General features: G+C 41.4%; 1 protein-coding gene across 2 annotated transcripts in view; it reads right to left on the bottom strand.

Moving 5' to 3' along the window:
- LOC115253526 (chaoptin-like) overlaps positions 1-20250 on the bottom strand; it is a 256460-nt gene that overhangs the window by 146862 nt on the left and 89348 nt on the right. The window lies entirely within an intron of this gene.

Here is a 20250-nt window from a genome sequence, read left to right as displayed (position 1 = left end):
AGCCGAGAAGAAATTCAGCACTATCAACATCAAATAAATCTAGAGTGAGGTGCTGCAATAACCTCAACAGTTGTCCAACCACCACAACTTGACAAAACAAAGTTTTCCGGGACAGCTAGTATTCAATAAAATGTACAGTTGACTTAAAATAAAATTATTTTGCTTTTTGTTATATATTTGCTATGAAATTTAGAATCCACTAAAACCCTCTCCATTCAAAAAAAGCTATTCTTTCATTAATTTCATAGTCAAGACTACTCCAGACTGTGGATAGCCCTGAAAGGTAGTCACGCAATAACATTTTTATGTTCTGTGCTATTTCATGTTGATTTCACAATGTTTTAGAAAAAGCGTGATAAAAACGAAACGAAAACCGTGATAAAATCGAGAGTGAATTTGGCGAGTAGTGAATAAAATGACTAGTGATAAAACCGAAACGCCACTGTATCTGAAAATGTTTTATTTGTTTTGTAAATTAAATTCAATTACATTGTTTATTGACCATCAGAAAAGCCCATGGTATCATTTTATATATAATTTTTCGTGGATCTTGCCAGCTCTCGCACCTTCTTCTTGGTGTTCTTCATAAGGTTTTGGACAACCGTTCCGTCGATGGTTTTGCTTGGGTTGGCCCAGTTTTTCTTGAATTTGATGACGTCCTCTGCTCCTCTATCCTTTTGCCGTAATTTCCCTTTCATCAAAGCCAAATACTTCTTAATGTGCCTAATTTGCGGGCAATTTGAAGGGTTCATTGCCTTTTCCACAAATTGGACATTGTTTTCTTCATACCAGTCAAAGGTGTCACGCGCATAGTGGCAGGATGCCAAATCCGACCAAAATAATGTAGGACCTTTGTGCTTTCAGATAAGTGGAAGAATTGGTTTCTGGAGGCATTCCTTCCGGTATGTTTCGACGTTCATGCTTGGGACGGTGAACGATTTCATACCACTTTGACAAATTGCTTGTCAAACTATTACATTTTCTCAACTTTTTTGCAAAAAATCGATTTCTCCGATTTCGGAACATCAGTGCCACGCTTCACAGTGAAAAACTGTGCCCCTGGAAGTCCCTTGTAGTCCAATGACATACGTGTCATCATCCATGATTATGCACATGTAATTTTTGCTCAAAACATCGTTGTACAGTTTCCGAGCCCAAGTTATCACATAATCCGCCAGAATTTGACTGTTTTTTGGACATTTCTGTTTTGAGTAAGTCTTCAGGGAATTACGCTCCTTGGCGCGCTGAACCATACCAATAGTCGTTCCACACTTTTTTGCGCAATCTATGATGATTGCCTCCTTTTTTTCTTTTGAAGATTTTGCAAATTTTGCTGTCCAAATTTGACTTGGACGCACCTGGTTTTCTGTCGCGTGCGGGTAAGTCAGTGTGTTATGCATACCGAATCGTTTGACAGCATTTTGGACAGAAAAAACGCTAACACCTCCAACGTTTGCTAATTTTCTTAGCGATAATCATTTATCATAGCAGTACCTGGTCATTTTCGCTTCTCATCCGTAAACACTCGCGTTGCTCCACTTGAGCAAAAACTTCAACTTTTCATGAAGGTTATCTTTTGTTTACAACACACAGCAGTTGTCAAAATAAGACTTAGTCTTTTTAATACAGGGCCTCAAAGGTGTACTCTTAATGAACGATACGGTCCTTACGATGAATATTGTGTACTTATTAGAGACATCTTTTCTCGTAGATATCGCCGAAAATGTAAGATTCAATAACAACATTTTCCCTGCCATGGTCCACTGCACTCACAAGAAAACTCCGTAACTAGGAAAAACCGACAACAAACAGAAGTCACTTTACTTTACCAGAATTTTGCACCTAAAAACCGAGGTAGGAGATTGTTCACATCACGACGGTTCAAAACCGATCAGACTCCATCTATACCAAAACATCCGCAAGGCATTTTTTGAGTTTAGCAAAGCCATCTTGACCAATTGAACTCTCGAAGAAGATCCCATACTGACCGAAACGTCGGGAAAAATCATAAACTAATGTTTTCGATTCCCTCAAAAGACTGCAAAGCCGATATTCGAAAGCAAGATCTAGATTTATTCTGTATAGTTGAAATCTGTTCTATAGTTTCAGCCTTTGCTGTGAACATACTTCAGATGGATCTCAACCATAGAAAGATCGTCAACATCAATGAAGTGGTTAACAACCAACTCGATATGCAGGTCGCAGGTGCAGTAACAATTTAATAATAATTTCCAAATTACAAATAATTTACTGTATCAGTGCTTTTACTGTGCATACTGAAAACATCACAGGGCCCCAATAAAGTCTCTTTTTCGGTGGATTTGAATCATCTCACCATATAGGGCAACCAAGAGAATCCTCTCTCGATCTTTGATGTGCTTTATTATTAAAATTTCAGGAAAACTCGCTTCTCTTTGCATCTAAAGCTGTATGTATGGTGGCGATCATATGTTGGTGGTTGTTTGGATAGTTTTGAATTTTCGCCTTACTACTCTGTACTTATTTACGGACTTAACCGCGCTTAGGGCCTGTTCATAAACCACGTAGACCAAATTTTTACCATCTCAGACCCCCCCCTCCCCCCTCGTTGACTTTTGTCCATACAACAATTTTGAATTTTGTATGGAGCGTAGACTTTGGCCAGACCCCCCTCTCCAAAAAGTCTACGTGGCTTCAACACCCGCCACCACTTTACATGACGCAAAGCCGATGCAGGCTGGATGGGTAACCCAGTAGAAGCGGGATACCCTTTGAGGAGTCGCAGAGCGCAGCACAGCTGAACTAACATTCAACAACCTCCTCCATAGTGGAAGTAACGTGCGCGATCTGATCTAAAGGTGCGTTTAGTAGTTGTCTATGAAATTGAAGGGAATAATTCTCGCTTGATTCAGGATTACGAGTCATTACTAGAAAGAGGACGAGTTCTTCATCACCGAGATGTTCACATTTTCATGGTACCCATCGAAATAATCTGCTAAATATCATTCCAATACGCGTTAACTGCAGTTTAGCCAATTTGTTGATTCTTACTTTTATACCGATTTGTCGTATAGGAATCTTCATTTCCATTTTGTTGCCATTTGTTCACGGATTTTAGGTATGTATTGATAGAGTACTGTAGAATGTGGCTGTTCTAAGATCTTTGATTGGTGAATCGCTAATCTTTCCTGTAGAAAATCCGCATTGACGTTCAACGTTAATAGGGTATCGGGATGCTTCGTTGGCATAGTCCCCTCGTTCGGCCTATCTCAACGTAATCCAAAAACTCAAACAAACACGCATAACTGGATATCGGAAAAGCTATACGCCAAACAACTATAACATTTCGTTTCAATTTATGCACTTTGGAGCATTAAAATTGAATGAAAATGTCACTTTGTTTAGCTTTTGTAGACGCCGTGATTCTTCGGCTTAGTGGGTAGTCTATACACATGATCATAAATCTCAAGAATCTGGAACATTTCGAATTGACTTTTCAATAACTGTACATTTGATGCGACGGTCAAAGACGCTTTTTTGAAGTTGTGTATTTGTTTTCTACGAATAATAACTATTTCACAAATTGAACGTGGGCCCAATATTGAGGACATTTTTTTCACTATGTACCCAAATCTTGGACCATCAGTAAAGTGACGTCAAAAACACCGATAAAGTGACGTCACAACATTGTTTGCGTAAGAACCAGAAAGAACGAACAGGAAGAAAGATTTTGTGTGCGATGACTGTAAAAATATAACACAATAAAAGGGTTGCGTTGTTTTCGTTACTACATTAAGAAAGAACTTTAGTTTAAGTGATTTATTTATAGTTTTTTGAAAATTTGGCTCCGAAAATGTAATTTAAAAGTAAGATTGGTGAACAAACAGAGATAATACTTCAGCAGAAATATTGAAAAATGAGATAATTGGTGGTTCTAGTGCATAGAAAGCAATAGGCCAACGTTGTATCCACTAATAGGCCAATTTATGTACCATAGACCAACGTTGCATACCATCGCATCGAATCTTTTCAACTTCTTTAAGTAAATTCTTGAATATTTACGTTAGTTTACTTCCAAATGGTGAAACATGCATTGCCTAGAGTGTGTAATATGCTCATCATATTATTTCTAGTGCTATTAATTCATTAGTTATGATCAAAATTGTCATGGCGGCTTGCAAATTAGGCCAAGGAATGGTACATATACCCTACCATCGAATCCTTCCCACTTAACGCTCCCCTATCGATGATGACTCACACAGCCAGTGTGTGAAGCGAAGAAATTGCTGCGGCTGAGCCAGCAAAAACATACTTATTTCAATTTAGAGCTTGTCTCTCGTTTCGTGTAGTCAGCGAGCGAGCCAAGCGCCGCCGATGTGACCGAATCAGGACCAGGTCTGGGTAGAGGACCGCGCGTGATGCTGGTAACCGGCGCGGCGGTGCCGCGTGGTAACCCTGCAAGGGGCAGAAACAAGAGCGCGCGCCAAGTTCCTCACCATCATCGTTGTCGTCGTCGTCGTCGTCCTCGTGGTGGATCGGATCCAGTTTCGTTCAGTGTGCTGCTTACTCACAACACTTTTCGAAACTGACCGATGATGGGGAGCTACAGCGTGTAATGTAGGTAGGTATGTCTACATCTGCAGGCCAGATAGTTGTGAACGGCAGCAGCAGCAGCAGTGCGAGATGTAGTGAGACGCGTCATATTATGCGGGTGGATACGGTCTGCATTGCATTGACTCTGGCTAGCGGCATTATTGGATGGACGCGATGTCGAAGTGCAGTAGGGGAGCGAAGGCGAGAGTCTTCTCTGATGAGTTTTCTCTCTGGAGAGATGTACTCTTATTTAGTATTTGCTCTCAAACTGAACACACGCTAAGCTAAACATCTACAGAGTGGTTATGAAATCCTGAACAGCAATCATGTTCGTTCTTTTCCTAAATTCCATTACCACCTAGTAAATAAACACATATCCAGCTAATGATGGAGAAGCTTTTTAAGCCGTTATTCTAAATTTTCTCGCCTTTGTATACAATAAAATGAGTGTGGCGTCTCTTTGTTACCGAGAATAATGCAAATGGTCCAGAAATAGAAACAATTCAAATTCAAATAATTTAATCATTTCAATGTACTTTGGGCCAGGATCTTCTTCGATTTTTAATGTTAATATTCCACCAAATTCTGTAAAAAACTTATTGTTTGACATATCTGCGTCAGGAAATATTTTGAACTCACAGGACTTGTGAAAATGCCAAAATAAAACTCAAAAACTAAATTTTGACACTTCAATTTTTTTTAATAATTCAAAAACAGTAAGCTATGCAAATTTGACGTTAAAAAAAAAAGTTGTTTATTTTGTCAAAATGTACAACTTTGCCGAGAACGCGAAGTTTTTAGGACGTACCTAAAACTAAAAAGTTAGATGGTGGCGCCACCTATGCGGATAAATTACAAACTGCTACATTATTTACCATTGATGACCCTGATCAACAACTTTGCCGAGGACACTATGCGACAGAAATACATACATACTTGGTTGTAGAGTAACTAATTTTGTCCCGCTTGATCGCGATACTGGCCCTTAGTGCAATGACATTCAAGTTGTTGTTGGATGCATACATATTAATGTAATAGCAAGATACCATGCGTTTCCTTCGTCTTTTTTTCGTTATGTCTCATGTGATAACGCACGATTTTTTTAATTTTCAAAACAGTAAAGTAAATTCAATAAAGTTCTTAAAAAATCCCCCATACCGTGACTTGAAACAAATGTAAATCTAATTGAGCTAAGTACAATGTGCGGGGAATTGGGCGAAACTTTTTCATGGCCGCACGCATCGTTTTAAATACACATTTTACCCCAATTTCCCCAATTTATTTTAGCGTTTTCGATAGAAATTCATGTATTTTCAGGAGTGGAAATGCAATTCAAAAAAATGATATTTTTCGGGGCATTTAGGCAAAACGACCAAAATACGAGTTTGTTAGATTTTATATCCTGATTTAGTAGATGGCTGGGATGTCTTACTTCAAATAAAAACTCATTTGGTTGGGTATTTACTGATTTTCTTCTTACATAAATATGCAGCATATTTTATCAGAAATGTAATCTGGGAGAATATGATAAACGGGCATGACAATCATTCATGTGGTAAAGTTTGACATTTTCATTTGTATCGGCAGTTTATATGAGCTATATTGGTCGAGTTTTTATACTTCAAGGTCACTTCCAATTCGGAAAGTACATAAATTTTTATCAAAATCACCAAAAAAATTGAGGAGTTAGGGTAAAATGAGTATTTTTACGATCCTTGCTGTTTTCATTAGATTTTCCACACATTTTCACATAAGAAAAGTATAACTTCATGAACCGCATTCGTGGTTTTCAGTAGTTACAGAAATCTTTAATCCAAAAAATGATATTTTTGGGCCATCAAAGCAAAAAGACCAAGATATCAGTTCATTCGATTTTTTTATCCTGAATTATAAGATTGCTCAAATGTATTTACCAGAGAATTTATATGATATAAAGGGATCAAACAATAAAAAACCAATAATATGCTAGTAATTGTCTTGTTTACAACCATGTCACGCTCCGTCATAACCAAAAACTGAGCGAATATTGCTAGACTCTCTCTGTCATCGTCTCCCGATTTGATGACATTGAAAGAGGCGCTTCTGTGAAAATCGCGTGACGACTGGTGTTGACGCTGACGCTTTCCAAGCCTGGCGACGATTAACTCAAATCCACACACCAGTGCACAATTTGCGCGCCGGTGCCTATGCGCCAAGTTTTTCACTAGCCAAATCACTATTAATCAGTGGTTTAATGAAGTAAAAGCGTTTTTACCGTCAATAATATCTAAGTTTGTACATTTCCAGGCATAAGGAAGTTCAATGTTTTGGGTCCGAACCCTAAGAGAGATAGAGCTCTTAGCGCGAACCATTTTGACACTTGTTTATTTACATTTAGTATGGTGCACAACCCGGCGCATGGTCTGTCGGCGCACAAGTTGTTGGCCGGTATGCGGATTTCTGAAAAGATTCACAATACGCTTACGCATCATAGATGGCACTTTGAAGAAGATATATAGAGCAGTGAAGGAATGCTGAAGCCGTAATAACCGGGCCCCAGGCGACATAAGTATTTACAATGTTTTTGTTGTCAATAATTCTCATCAATATTTTCACCAAATCCTAGCCGCTCCGCACAAAAGTCAAAAATTTTCTATAGTGGACCCCTGAGTGTCGCGGACTGACAAATAAAAATAAATTGAATAATTAATTGCCCACGTTGGGCGCCATTATTACAAATAAAAAAAATATAATAATAGCCCCACGTTGGGCGTCATTATTACAAATAAAAATAAATCGAATAATTAATTGCCCACGTTGGGTGCCAGAATACGGACAAACAATGATGGAACCCTATAAATGCTCTATTTTATTTTTGATTTCGAAAAATAAATAAAACATTTCAAATGCACATTAAAACATAACTACACGAATTCACATTTACAACACAAAACATAAAAGTGGCCAGTTATCCTCAAAAGAATAACAATTTACGATCACAGGATGACGAGGTTTCATTTATTGGTTTTGGTCCATCAGTCAATCCTGGAACAGTGTTTTGTTTGGCTGATTCCATTTTTGTTAACAGTATTTATTCTGTTTTCATAGCTTATTTGTGTCTAGGAAAACTAATCCTAATTGGCCATCCCGATGTGGGTTTTAATGCAAGACGGCTGCATTTTGATGTCCCTGCTAGGGAGCGGTTTGCATGTCTTGCCGTCATTTGTCGCCAGAAAAGACCTTAATGTATGCAACCACTCCGATTGCTAAGGCTATATTTCTCCTGAGTAATACAAGAACCCTATAAATGCACATTAAAATTAGTAGAATATTGACAAGCTTAAATTGAACATCTAACAGAAAAATAAACTGGTAACAATGCTCTCTCAGCGGGAGCCAAACATTGGGAGCCAAACATTGAAGATAGAGGTTATGTTAAACCTTGTTGTACCTGTGTGCTTGATTGAAGAGTATTGTTATCTAGGTGCTGCGGATATAATCAAAACTGTTGTCACGATATCTTCATTTGCCGCTATCAATCCGTTGGAAAGCGAGGAGAAGAATAAATATTGTTTTGAGCCCATTTTAGCTAATTTTGTAACAACCAAGGATCGGTATATTCGCCTCATTCCATTCATATTCACTCCTCTTTGCTGAAGCGAATCGAGAAAGATGCAGCAAACGGATCGTCGTGATCAAACACGCAACCCCATCACCAGTGGGAAACGATGAGCCAGCTGCTTGACAGGAATATTCGTTGCCATTCGTCGCAGTTTGGATCGCAAGCGAATGAACGAATGGCGAATGGTGAAGAATGCTGGTGAGCGATCGAAGCGGCTATTATCATAAGTAGAAGAGAATTTCTGCATGTAATGCATACATTTTTACTGTATTGTTGTTGAAATGCTAGATTAGCAAAGAAAATAATTCGAAAACATCAAAAATTCGTATGCACAATATCAATCGCATCACCCACGAATCGCATTCGCTTGCGATGCGAATGTGGACGAATGAGTAAATACCAAGTGTGGCTTCCCACCGTTCGCCGGAGTTTGCTGTCGTCGCTGACAAGCATACACACGAACTAAAGCGATAACCGTTCGCTGCTGACTGTCTTCGAATGTGGAAGAAGATGAAAAGTGGAAATCAGGTACCCTGGTAACAACTATCCTTCCAAATTTCCATCGCGAATGGAAAATAATAAACTTTGAACACGACAACATCTTCTTCTTCTTATTTCTGGCGAGCCGACACCGTTCGGCATCAGCTCTAGTTTAACGTCCGCCTATTTCTGGTACTAAGCCTAAACACGGACGGTCAGGGAGACATCCACACACACCTGACACCTTACATATCGAACCCATCAACACATGGGCCGGGACCTACGGCTTTACTTCCTATCCGAGGGAAGGCGTGATCAGATATTTTTGTCTCAGAAATACCGACGGCGTCGACTAGGATTGAACCTAGACCGACTGGGGTGAGAGGCAACCACGCTTACCACTACACCACTGACGCCGCTTGAACACGACAACAAAATTGGAATAATGGTGGATTGATCATGTTTACCATTTCCGAACAGCGTCGCGACGGCATGTTTGACAACTGCGCTCAGAGAGGTGTTTGCAAGAAAATTGAACGCTCGTGCGTGTTTACAAGCTGTGTGACGGGAGTGTGTTGGTGTGTGTTGGCTAGCTTGAGAAATAAAACCGTTAATTTCTATCCGCAGCACCTACACGGAGAAACTGAAAAACTCAAAATTAGGTACCCTGCACCCCCGTTGGTTTGACCCCATCTAATTGTCGTATTCGAAATCTACTACTATTATTAACAAAAACAAAATTCTAATTTTACGTCGACCGTTCTTTGTAACGCACGCCATATAACTGAAGGGAAATTTTTATCGAACCGTTCGCTTCTTTTTCTTCCATTGAGTTCATTCCAGTATCTGTCATCAATACACACTCAACGTAAACTACGTAAAGGTGATTCGATTTTACTCATTACTATTCGCCTCGTATTCACTACATTCGCCTTCTTCTCTACTCTTGTGACGATAGAATGAGAAAAAAATCACCATCATCATCCTTCATCATCCTTCATCATCCTTCATCATCCTTCATCATCCTTCATCATCCTTCATCATCCTTCATCATCCTTCATCATCCATCATCATCCTTCATCATCCTTCATCATCCTTCATCATCCTTCATCATCCTTCATCATCCTTCATCATCCTTCATCATCCTTCATCATCCTTCATCATCCTTCATCATCCTTCATCATCCTTCATCATCCTTCATCATCCTTCATCATCCTTCATCATCCTTCATCATCCTTCATCATCCTTCATCCTTCATCATCATCATCATCATCATCATCATCATCATCATCATCATCATCATCCTTCATCATTATCATCATCATCATCATCATCATCATCATCCTTCATCATCCTTCATCATCCTTCATCATCCTTCATCATCCTTCATCATCCTTCATCATCCTTCATCATTCTTCATCATCCTTCATCATCCATCATCATCCTTCATCATCATCATCATCATCATCATCATCATCATCATCATCATCATCATCCTTCATCATCCTTCATCATCTTTCATCATCCTTCATCGTCCTTCATCATCCTTCATCATCCTTCATCATCCTTCATCATCCTTCATCATCCTTCATCATCCTTCATCATCCTTCATCATCATCATCATCATCATCATCATCATCATCATCATCATCATCATCATCATCCTTCATCATCCTTCACCATCCTTCATCATCCTTCATCATCCTTCATCATCCTTCATCATCCTTCATCATCCTTCATCATCCTTCATCATCATCATCATCATCATCATCCTTCATCATCCTTCATCATCCGTCATCATCCTTCATCATCCTTCATCATCCATCATCATCCTTCATCATCCTTCATCATCCTTCATCATCCTTCATCATCCTTCATCATCCTTCATCATCCTTCATCATCCTTCATCATCCTTCATCATCCTTCATCATCCTTCATCATCCTTCATCATCCTTCATCATCCATCATCATCCTTCATCATCCATCATCATCCTTCATCATCCTTCATCATCCTTCATCATCCTTCATCATCCTTCATCATCCTTCATTATCCTTCATCATCCATCATCATCCTTCATCATCATCATCATCATCATCATCATCATCATCCTTCATCATTCTTCATCATCCTTCATCATCCTTCATCATCCTTCATCATCCTTCATCATCCTTCATCATTCTTCATCATCCTTCATCATCCATCATCATCCTTCATCATCATCATCATCATCATCATCATCATCATCCTTCATCATCCTTCATCATCTTTCATCATCCTTCATCATCCTTCATCATCCTTCATCATCCTTCATCATCCTTCATCATCCTTCATCATCCTTCATCATCCTTCATCATCCTTCATCATCCTTCATCATCCTTCATCATCCTTCATCATCCTTCATCATCCTTCATCATCCTTCATCATCCTTCATCATCCTTCATCATCCTTCATCATCCTTCATCATCCTTCATCATCCTTCATCATCTTTCATCATCCTTCATCATCCTTCATCATCCTTCATCATCCTTCATCATCCTTCATCATCCATCATCATCCTTCATCATCATCATCATCATCATCATCATCATCATCCTTCATCATTCTTCATCATCCTTCATCATCCATCATCATCCTTCATCATCATCATCATCATCATCATCATCATCATCCTTCATCATCCTTCATCATCCTTCATCATCCTTCATCATCCTTCATCATCATCATCATCATCATCCTTCATCATCCTTCATCATCCGTCATCATCCTTCATCATCCTTCATCATCCATCATCATCCTTCATCATCCTTCATCATCCTTCATCATCCTTCATCATCCTTCATCATCCTTCATCATCCTTCATCATCCTTCATCATCCTTCATCATCCTTCATCATCCATCATCATCCTTCATCATCCTTCATCATCTTTCATCATCCTTCATCATCTTTCATCATCCTTCATCATCCTTCATCATCCTTCATCATCCTTCATCATCCTTCATCATCCATCATCATCCTTCATCATCATCATCATCATCATCATCATCATCATCCTTCATCATTCTTCATCATCCTTCATCATCCATCATCATCCTTCATCATCATCATCATCATCATCATCATCATCATCCTTCATCATCCTTCATCATCCTTCATCATCCTTCATCATCCTTCATCATCCTTCATCATCCTTCATCATCCTTCATCATCCTTCATCATCCTTCATCATCCTTCATCATCCTTCATCATCCTTCATCATCCTTCATCATCCTTCATCATCCTTCATCATCCTTCATCATCCTTCATCATCCTTCATCATCCTTCATCATCCTTCATCATCCTTCATCATCCTTCATCATCCTTCATCATCCTTCATCATCCTTCATCATCCTTCATCATCCTTCATCATCCTTCATCATCCTTCATCATCCTTCATCATCCTTCATCATCCTTCATCATCCTTCATCATCCTTCATCATCATCATCATCATCATCATCATCCTTCATCATCCTTCATCATCCTTCATCATCCTTCATCATCCTTCATCATCCTTCATCATCCTTCATCATCCTTCATCATCATCATCATCATCATCATCATCATCATCATCCTTCATCATCCTTCATCATCCTTCATAATCCTTCATCATCATCATCATCATCATCATCATCATCATCATCATCATCATCCTTCATCATCCTTCACCATCCTTCATCATCCTTCATCATCCTTCATCATCCTTCATCACCCTTCATCATCATCATCATCATCATCCTTCATCATCCTTCATAATCCTTCATCATCATCATCATCCTTCATCATCCTTCGTCACCCTTCATCATCCTTCATCATCCTTCATCATCCTTCATCATCCTTCATCATCATCATCATCCTTCATCATCCTTCGTCATCCTTCATCATCCTTCATCATCCTTCATCATCCTTCATCATCATCATCATCATCATCATCATCATCATCATCATCATCATCATCATCATCATCCCATCCGGCGGAAGTGCTATATCTGCTGGAGAAACTCTCTCCCCCAGCAGATCCGGTGGGAAACCTCGCTTTCCCATCCGGCACTTCCACATTTGTTATTTCTGCTGGAGAAACTCTCTCCTCCAGCAGTTCCGGTGGGAAACCTCACTTTCCCATCCGGCGGAAGTGCTATATCTGCTGGAGAAACTCTCTCCCCCAGCAGATCCGGTGGGAAACCTCACTTTCCCATCCGGCGGAAGTGCTGTATCTGCTGGAGAAACTCTCTCCCCCAGCAGATCCGGTGGGAAACCTCGCTTTCCCATCCGGCACTTCCACATTTGTTATTTCTGCTGGAGAAACTCTCTCCCCCAGCAGATCCGGTGGGAAACCTCACTTTCCCATCCGGCGGAAGTGCTATATCTGCTGGAGAAACTCTCTCCCCCAGCAGATCCGGTGGGAAACCTCACTTTCCCATCCGGCGGAAGTGCTATATCTGCTGGAGAAACTCTCTCCCCCAGCAGATCCGGTGGGAAACCTCACTTTCCCATCCGGCGGAAGTGCTATATCTGCTGGAGAAACTCTCTCCCCCAGCAGATCCGGTGGGAAACCTCACTTTCCCATCCGGCGGAAGTGCTATATCTGCTGGAGAAACTCTCTCCCCCAGCAGATCCGGTGGGAAACCTCACTTTCCCATCCGGCGGAAGTGCTATATCTGCTGGAGAAACTCTCTCCCCCAGCAGATCCGGTGGGAAACCTCACTTTCCCATCCGGCGGAAGTGCTATATCTGCTGGAGAAACTCTCTCCCCCAGCAGATCCGGTGGGAAACCTCACTTTCCCATCCGGCGGAAGTGCTATATCTGCTGGAGAAACTCTCTCCCCCAGCAGATCCGGTGGGGAACCTCACTTTCCCATCCGGCGGAAGTGCTATATCTGCTGGAGAAACTCTCTCCCCCAGCAGATCCGGTGGGAAACCTCACTTTCCCATCCGGCGGAAGTGCTATATCTGCTGGAGAAACTCTCTCCCCCAGCAGATCCGGTGGGAAACCTCACTTTCCCATCCGGCGGAAGTGCTATATCTGCTGGAGAAACTCTCTCCCCCAGCAGATCCGGTGGGAAACCTCGCTTTCCCATCCGGCACTTCCACATTTGTTATTTCTGCTGGAGAAACTCTCTTCCCCAGCAGATCCGATGGGAAACTTCACTCGATCACATTTCACTACCGATTGCGCCATGTCGTATTCGAAATCTACTACTATTATTAACAAAAACAAAATTCTAATTTTACGTCGACCGTTCTTTGTAACGCACGCCATATAACTGAAGGGAAATTTTTATCGAACCGTTCGCTTCTTTTTCTTCCATTGAGTTCATTCCAGTATCTGTCATCAATACACACTCAACGTAAACTACGTAAAGGTGATTCGATTTTACTCATTACTATTCGCCTCGTATTCACTACACTAATCTGAACACTTTTTAATTTGACCCCCTCTAATCTGCACATCGTTCAAACTAAAAATGGTTCAAACGTCACTCTGCTCATGGAACGGGGTGAAGCGGAGCGCAGAATCAAAACAAAACAGCAAAAAGGGTTACCATCAGTGTGTTTTTCGATGCTCACAGGGTTACTAGAAGTTCAAATTAAAAAATGAACCCCGTTGGTTTGCATGAGGTGTAGCTCAAACCAACGGGGGTAGACGGTACATTTAAACTCAATTTTGAGTTCTTTTTCATCTCCCTTTTCATGCGCTCTTTCTATTGTTGTCAGAGAGTGAAGAGAGAAACACCCCAACTTTTGCAGTTCCGTGCGTCAAGCCAACACTGAGTTTCTAGCACAGTACTCAAATTTGAGTGAATACAACCTAGTCAAAATTTCGGTTGGGTGGAAAAAACTTAAAATTAGATATTTTTTTCACGTGGAAGCAAACGGGAACAACCCAACAAAAACATCGATTCCATCAACTTAAAATTGGCTTGACGCACGCAACCCCGAAGTTGGGTGGAAAGAACTCACTTTTGGGTAGTTTCGTCTCTCCGTGTAGGTGGACCCCACATGAGCAGAATAAAAGAAAGGCGATCGAGCATCAATACTTCATCAATATCGGTACTTTTTGTTGAAATTTCCATCCAGCTTAATCGAAAGATCTTACAAAAATACGTAGGGAAAACCATGAGTTTGACGAAAATACCGACAAAAAGTACCGATATTGATAAAGTATTGATGCTCGTGTGGGGCCCGCCTATGATGGCGATCAAAATTAATGACGATGACAAGCACAAAACATGCTTCGCTTCGGCTGCTCTCGGCTAGCGTAGCCGAACTGGGAGGGGCATTATTGAATGGTGGAATCAAAAGCGGGCCCCACACGAGCATCAACACTTTATCAATATCGGTACTTTATGTCGGATTTTTTGTCAAACTCATGGTTTTCCCAAAGAATGTTTCCCAATGTTTTTGAAAAATCTTTCGATTAAGTTGAAGGTTTGATGAAAATTTCAACAAAATGTACCGATATTGATGAAGTATTGAAGCTCGTGCGGGAGCCGCTAAACTTTTCCAATTTTCCTCAATACTTGCATCAATGACGCCTTCCCATGGCATCAATATATTAACCCTAGTAGGATGTTGGGGTCAATATGACTCAGACAGGCTCGCTGAACGTGCACTACGCCATCGTGGTGCGTCTAGCTTTACATCAAAGGACTAGGGTTAATATGTTTCTTCAAACCATCAATAAATTGATGTCATCTGGGGGCCGCTAAAGCAAGCGAAAACAAAAAGGATCAAAGCCGCACCTCATCAGCGCTTTTCGGCTCTTGAGAAGTGAAACGTTTAAGGGCTATTCCCATTATACCGGGTCGGGACCGTGCCGGGCCCCGACCGTGCCCCGGTCATCGATTTCTTACATGCGATGACTATGGCATGTTTCACATCACACCGTGCCGGGGCTCGGTCGCGCCTCAGCCGGGCTAATAAGAAGCACGCCATAGATATCGTTAGAAAGAAATCGATGACCGGGGCACGACCGGGGCCCGGCACGGTCCCGGCCCGGTATAATGGGAATAGCCATTTATCTAGACAGGACAAAAGAATGCAGGCTGACTCCCCAGCCGACGAAGGCGAGAGAGCTGACCGATGACACTCATCTCCTCTAGCTTGCGTCACGAGGGGCGACACGCTGCGGTCTTCAAGACCAAGGAGCTGCGGATGCGTTCTTCGAGGTGTTGTGGGCGTTGTGGACCAAGGGTCGGCTCTCGCCGCTGGATGGGGATGTGAAAAGCATCCGGCACACCAGGACGGGAGAGATGAAGCTGGTTCTGAAGCAGGAAGGTGAACTCTTTAGCCGACAAAGGCCAGAGAGAGCTGACCGGTGACACTTATATCTCCTCTACGACAGATCGTGTTCCAGAGGCACGTTCTCCTCCATTTGTGAAATTTGTACCGAGGTGTTGAGGGCCGTGAGAGAGGAAACCAACTATCATTGCTGGCCGTGGATGTGAAAAGCATCCGGCACGTTAGCACGGAAGAGATGAGGCTGTGGAAAACGCTCATCTTACAAGGCACTAGACCAAGAGTTCCTAGGCAAAAAGGTGCAGATGAAAGTGCTGACAGCGGAGGCTACTCTACAGTGTAAAAAGCTGAACGATATTATTCGCCAGGCAGTGCTACTGGGTACCAAAATGCCTGATTTGCACGGCGAACAAGGACCACAATAGTACTGCACTACAGTGACGATTCGTTCGTTGAGAGCTCGTTAGATGGGCTGTCTCGATGGTTGAATGTTCACTGGTTGGGGCAAAACCCAACTAAAAAGCACTGTCAATGTCAAAATAGATGTCAAAACGAGTTTGACGTCTGACCGCCGTCGCTTCACAGCTCCTGTATACAGAACGTTTACGCAAGTATGTGAGTGTTCCGTGACGTATTTCTCGTCACTTGCGTGTGTCTAGAGCATTTTGATCAGTTGTCAGTTGCCCCAACGAACGAACACGATTCGCTAATCGGGGCGCAGTCGTGACCCAACCAGCGAATCCGGACTGTACTGCAGTCTTGACTGTAGTGGCTTTGGTGGTTTTCAGACCAGTTCTCGTCTAAGTTAGATTCGCTGTCCAGCGCATTCCAGGGATTGAGTCTCGTGGTCATGGAAGAAAACTTCAAAGCCTGGCCGGTTGAATGGAATAGCCGCCCGAATAAAAAATACAGTAGAAAAACCGAACGTTGTATTGTAACAGTACTATTTAAAACCATATTTTTACAATAGAAACCACTGTAAAAATAAAAATACAAATACAATAAAATGTAATGTAGAACACCATACAGTAAATTGTAAATAAGATTTTTACAATATACTATACGGGTTGTTAAGTATCGTAACAATATAAAAAAATATTTTTCTCCATATATATTTTTTTGCAAAACCATATATTATATTGTAAATGAATTGTCATAAATACTGATACGTGGGTTTTAATAAACCGTACATTGTATGGTACACGTATGGTTTCAAACAACAAAATGTACCGTAAATATATTGTTTTTAATTGTAGTTTCACCACTGGTTATACATTTAATTAAATGGTTTTGGAATGGTTTTATTTTGTTATGTTGTATTGGTTTACATTACATAAGCCATGTAATGTTATATTATCTTGTCATTTTCCTCCTGTTAATGGCATCTTAGGCTCACTAGCATTATGAGAATGCGCTTTGGGAATTCTCCAGAGCGTTTTGGATAACCCTTCATATATTGGATCGCCCACGTCTAAGTCTGAGTCGAGGTCTGAGTAGTCTCTGATTGCATTAACAGTTGAAGCTTAGGCTCCCATGCCCCACCAGCCAGATAACCGGGTTTCGCAAACTAAGCATTATTTGTGGCAACACTTTGAGCGGCATGATGGAACTATGCCAAGCGCGCTAAGCATTATTAGACCACTAATGTAGTTGCATGAAGTGGGTGACGAGGTACATAAGTATCATTACAGCGTGCTTAACCGTTATTGCAATATTGAGGCTCCAGTTTGACTAAAGTTTGAAATACACGTATGTATTTAACAACTCATTAGAAAACTGTCAAGTTCGATTCAAGTATAAGTTAGGTTAAGAAGCGAACCCACAGACGAACCTATATTAGAATTTCTTTCAGTATTCAGTCCAGTCCATATGTTACAGATGGCTCTACGTCAAAGATAAAGTTCGTCAATCGTATTCCTCTCATCGCACTCTACATACCTAGCCCGCCATATCTCTTGGATCTGCGACTCTTAAGACATCTGGTTTACTACTTATTTAAACATTTTATTGACTTTAAATTGATGTTTCAACTTATTCACTTTTTTTCTTTCCTTCCCTTTGCATCATAAAAGTCACAAAGATCAACAAAACAAAGCACGGAAAAAATCTAAAACTGAATAAATAATTAAAAATGCACGGAAAAATAATGTTTCGGAAAAGTGAATGGTTCAAACGTACGAAAAACAGTATAATATAGTGTTACATAAAAATCGAATGTAAATGTATAGTAGCTACAATGTGCGAAGCTTTTAGTGAACCATTTCATTACAATATACATTATTGTAGCTGGTACACTGTATGGTGCAGGAATGGTTTTCACCAAACACCCTATGGTTAGTTTTTATCCGGGCGCTTGGCCTACGCAAAAGGTTGGGCTTGAATCTATGGCCAGACTGAACACACGAATGGTGCAGCGTCCATCATCAATATAACCTTTTAAGGTCCGGGCCATAAATATGTCTACCTTAGACTGGAGGATCGACGATGACACTGTGACCATCCGACGATCCAGCATTTGTGGAGAGATTGCTCATGGAGGGTAACACATGGAGGGAAGTTCCAGAGGGTTTCAGAGGCGTTCCATGGAGTTTCGGTGGCATTCCAGTGGTTTCAGAGGCGTTCCAGGGAGTTTCATGGGCTTCCAGGCGTTTTCAAGGATTTTCAGGGGTGTTCCAGATGGTTTCAGAGGCGTTTCAGGGATTTCCAACGAGCTTCAGAAGCGTTCCAGAGGATTTCAGATGCGTTCTATAGGTTTCATGTGTGTTCCAGGTGGCTTCAGAAGCGTTCTAGAGGGTTTTATGGGCTCTTCAGGGGCTTTCAAGGGCTTTTCAAGGGGTTACAGGAGTATTCCAGGAACGGAATAAAGTTTTTAAAAGGCGTTTCGTGGACTTTGAGGGGCGTATTTCAGGGTTCAGGGTTTCAGTGGCGTTCCAGGGGATTTTTAAAGGATTTCAGGGGTGTTTCAAAGGTCATTCCAGTGGATTTCAATGGCATTCCTGGGGATTTCACCGGCATTCCAGGGGGTTTCAGAGGTGATCCAGAAGTGTTCTAGGAGGTTTTAAGGACAAGCTCAATAGAATTCCTAGATGGGCGCTACAACGGCCGGCTTATGCACCTACTCACGATTTTAAGCGTTCGTTTAATTCATTTATTTAGTATTACATAAAACTCAAGATAAAATTGAATCGAAAATATTTCTCCATAGTACACGGTGGCTACCGTTCTCCATCCTCGGTCACGCCCGATGCTCCCCAAGTCACGCTTAACGATTTTAGGCGTACAATCTCATTATAACCTAAACCAGTGTACTGGATCTTCTTATTTTAAGTTTATGACAAGTGTGCAAGAACAAAATAAAAATTACACTATCGTTTGTTGTTTACATCTCGAGATTTGTACATTCGAGTTTCTGGTGCAATGTTGATCTGAGATTCCCAGACGGTTGTCCTTAACCCGGGAGCGGTCGCGTCGTGTACTGAGTACACGCACCATGAAAAATGCAGCGGCGTCGCTGCAGGTAGTCAAAGACGCGACTGCTTGAGGGTTAAGGGTGATTCAGGGTTTCTAATGGGTTTCAGTGGTTTCAAGGTCGTTCGGGGGGCTTCAGGGATCTCACGGAGTTTCAGGAGTATCAAGGACGTTCCAGAAGTGTTCCAAATGGTTGCAAGGATGCTCCAGGAGATTTCAGGATATTTCAGGAGCGCCAAAGAGTGTTTCAGAAGGCTCTGGGATGTTTAGGGACGTTCCCGGATGCTCTAGGCAGGGATCTTAGGCCCAAGTAACATTTTGTTGACCAATTAGACTTGTAGAGGTTTTGAGAACCGTCATAAAACCTCACACCTTTTATTTTGGTTTTATAATAGTTTATAATAGAACCTCTTGTAGTCTATTTGACTAAAAATGTTACTTGGGAGGGTGTTGCAGGGGAATGCCAAGGGATTTCTGGGGGTTTCAAGAAAAGTTTCGAATGTTTCAGATGGGGCGTTTTCAGGATTTCAGGGCATTCCTGGATTGTTTCAGGGAGTCTCAGGGAGTGTCAGGAGTGTTAAGGACGTTCTAAAGGATTTCAGCAAGAGTTCCGGCACAGTTCCAGAGGTGTTACTAGGGCTTGCAGGGACATTCCAGGGGATTTCAAGAGATATCAGTGGCGTCACAAAGTGTTTCAGGCGGTTTCAGTATGTTCCAGGAGGATTTAGGGGTGTTTCAGGGATGCCCTAGGGGTTTAAGGGATTTGTTGTTTCAAAGGGTTTCAAGAAAGATCCAGGGCATTTAAGAGGCGTATTAAGGGCCACCATGGCGTTTCAAGGGCGTTTCAGGGGATT

The sequence above is a fragment of the Aedes albopictus genome, chromosome 1, assembly GCF_035046485.1.
Source record: "Aedes albopictus strain Foshan chromosome 1, AalbF5, whole genome shotgun sequence".
NCBI lineage: Eukaryota > Metazoa > Arthropoda > Insecta > Diptera > Culicidae > Aedes > Aedes albopictus.
This window is presented reverse-complemented; position numbering and strand designations above follow the sequence as displayed.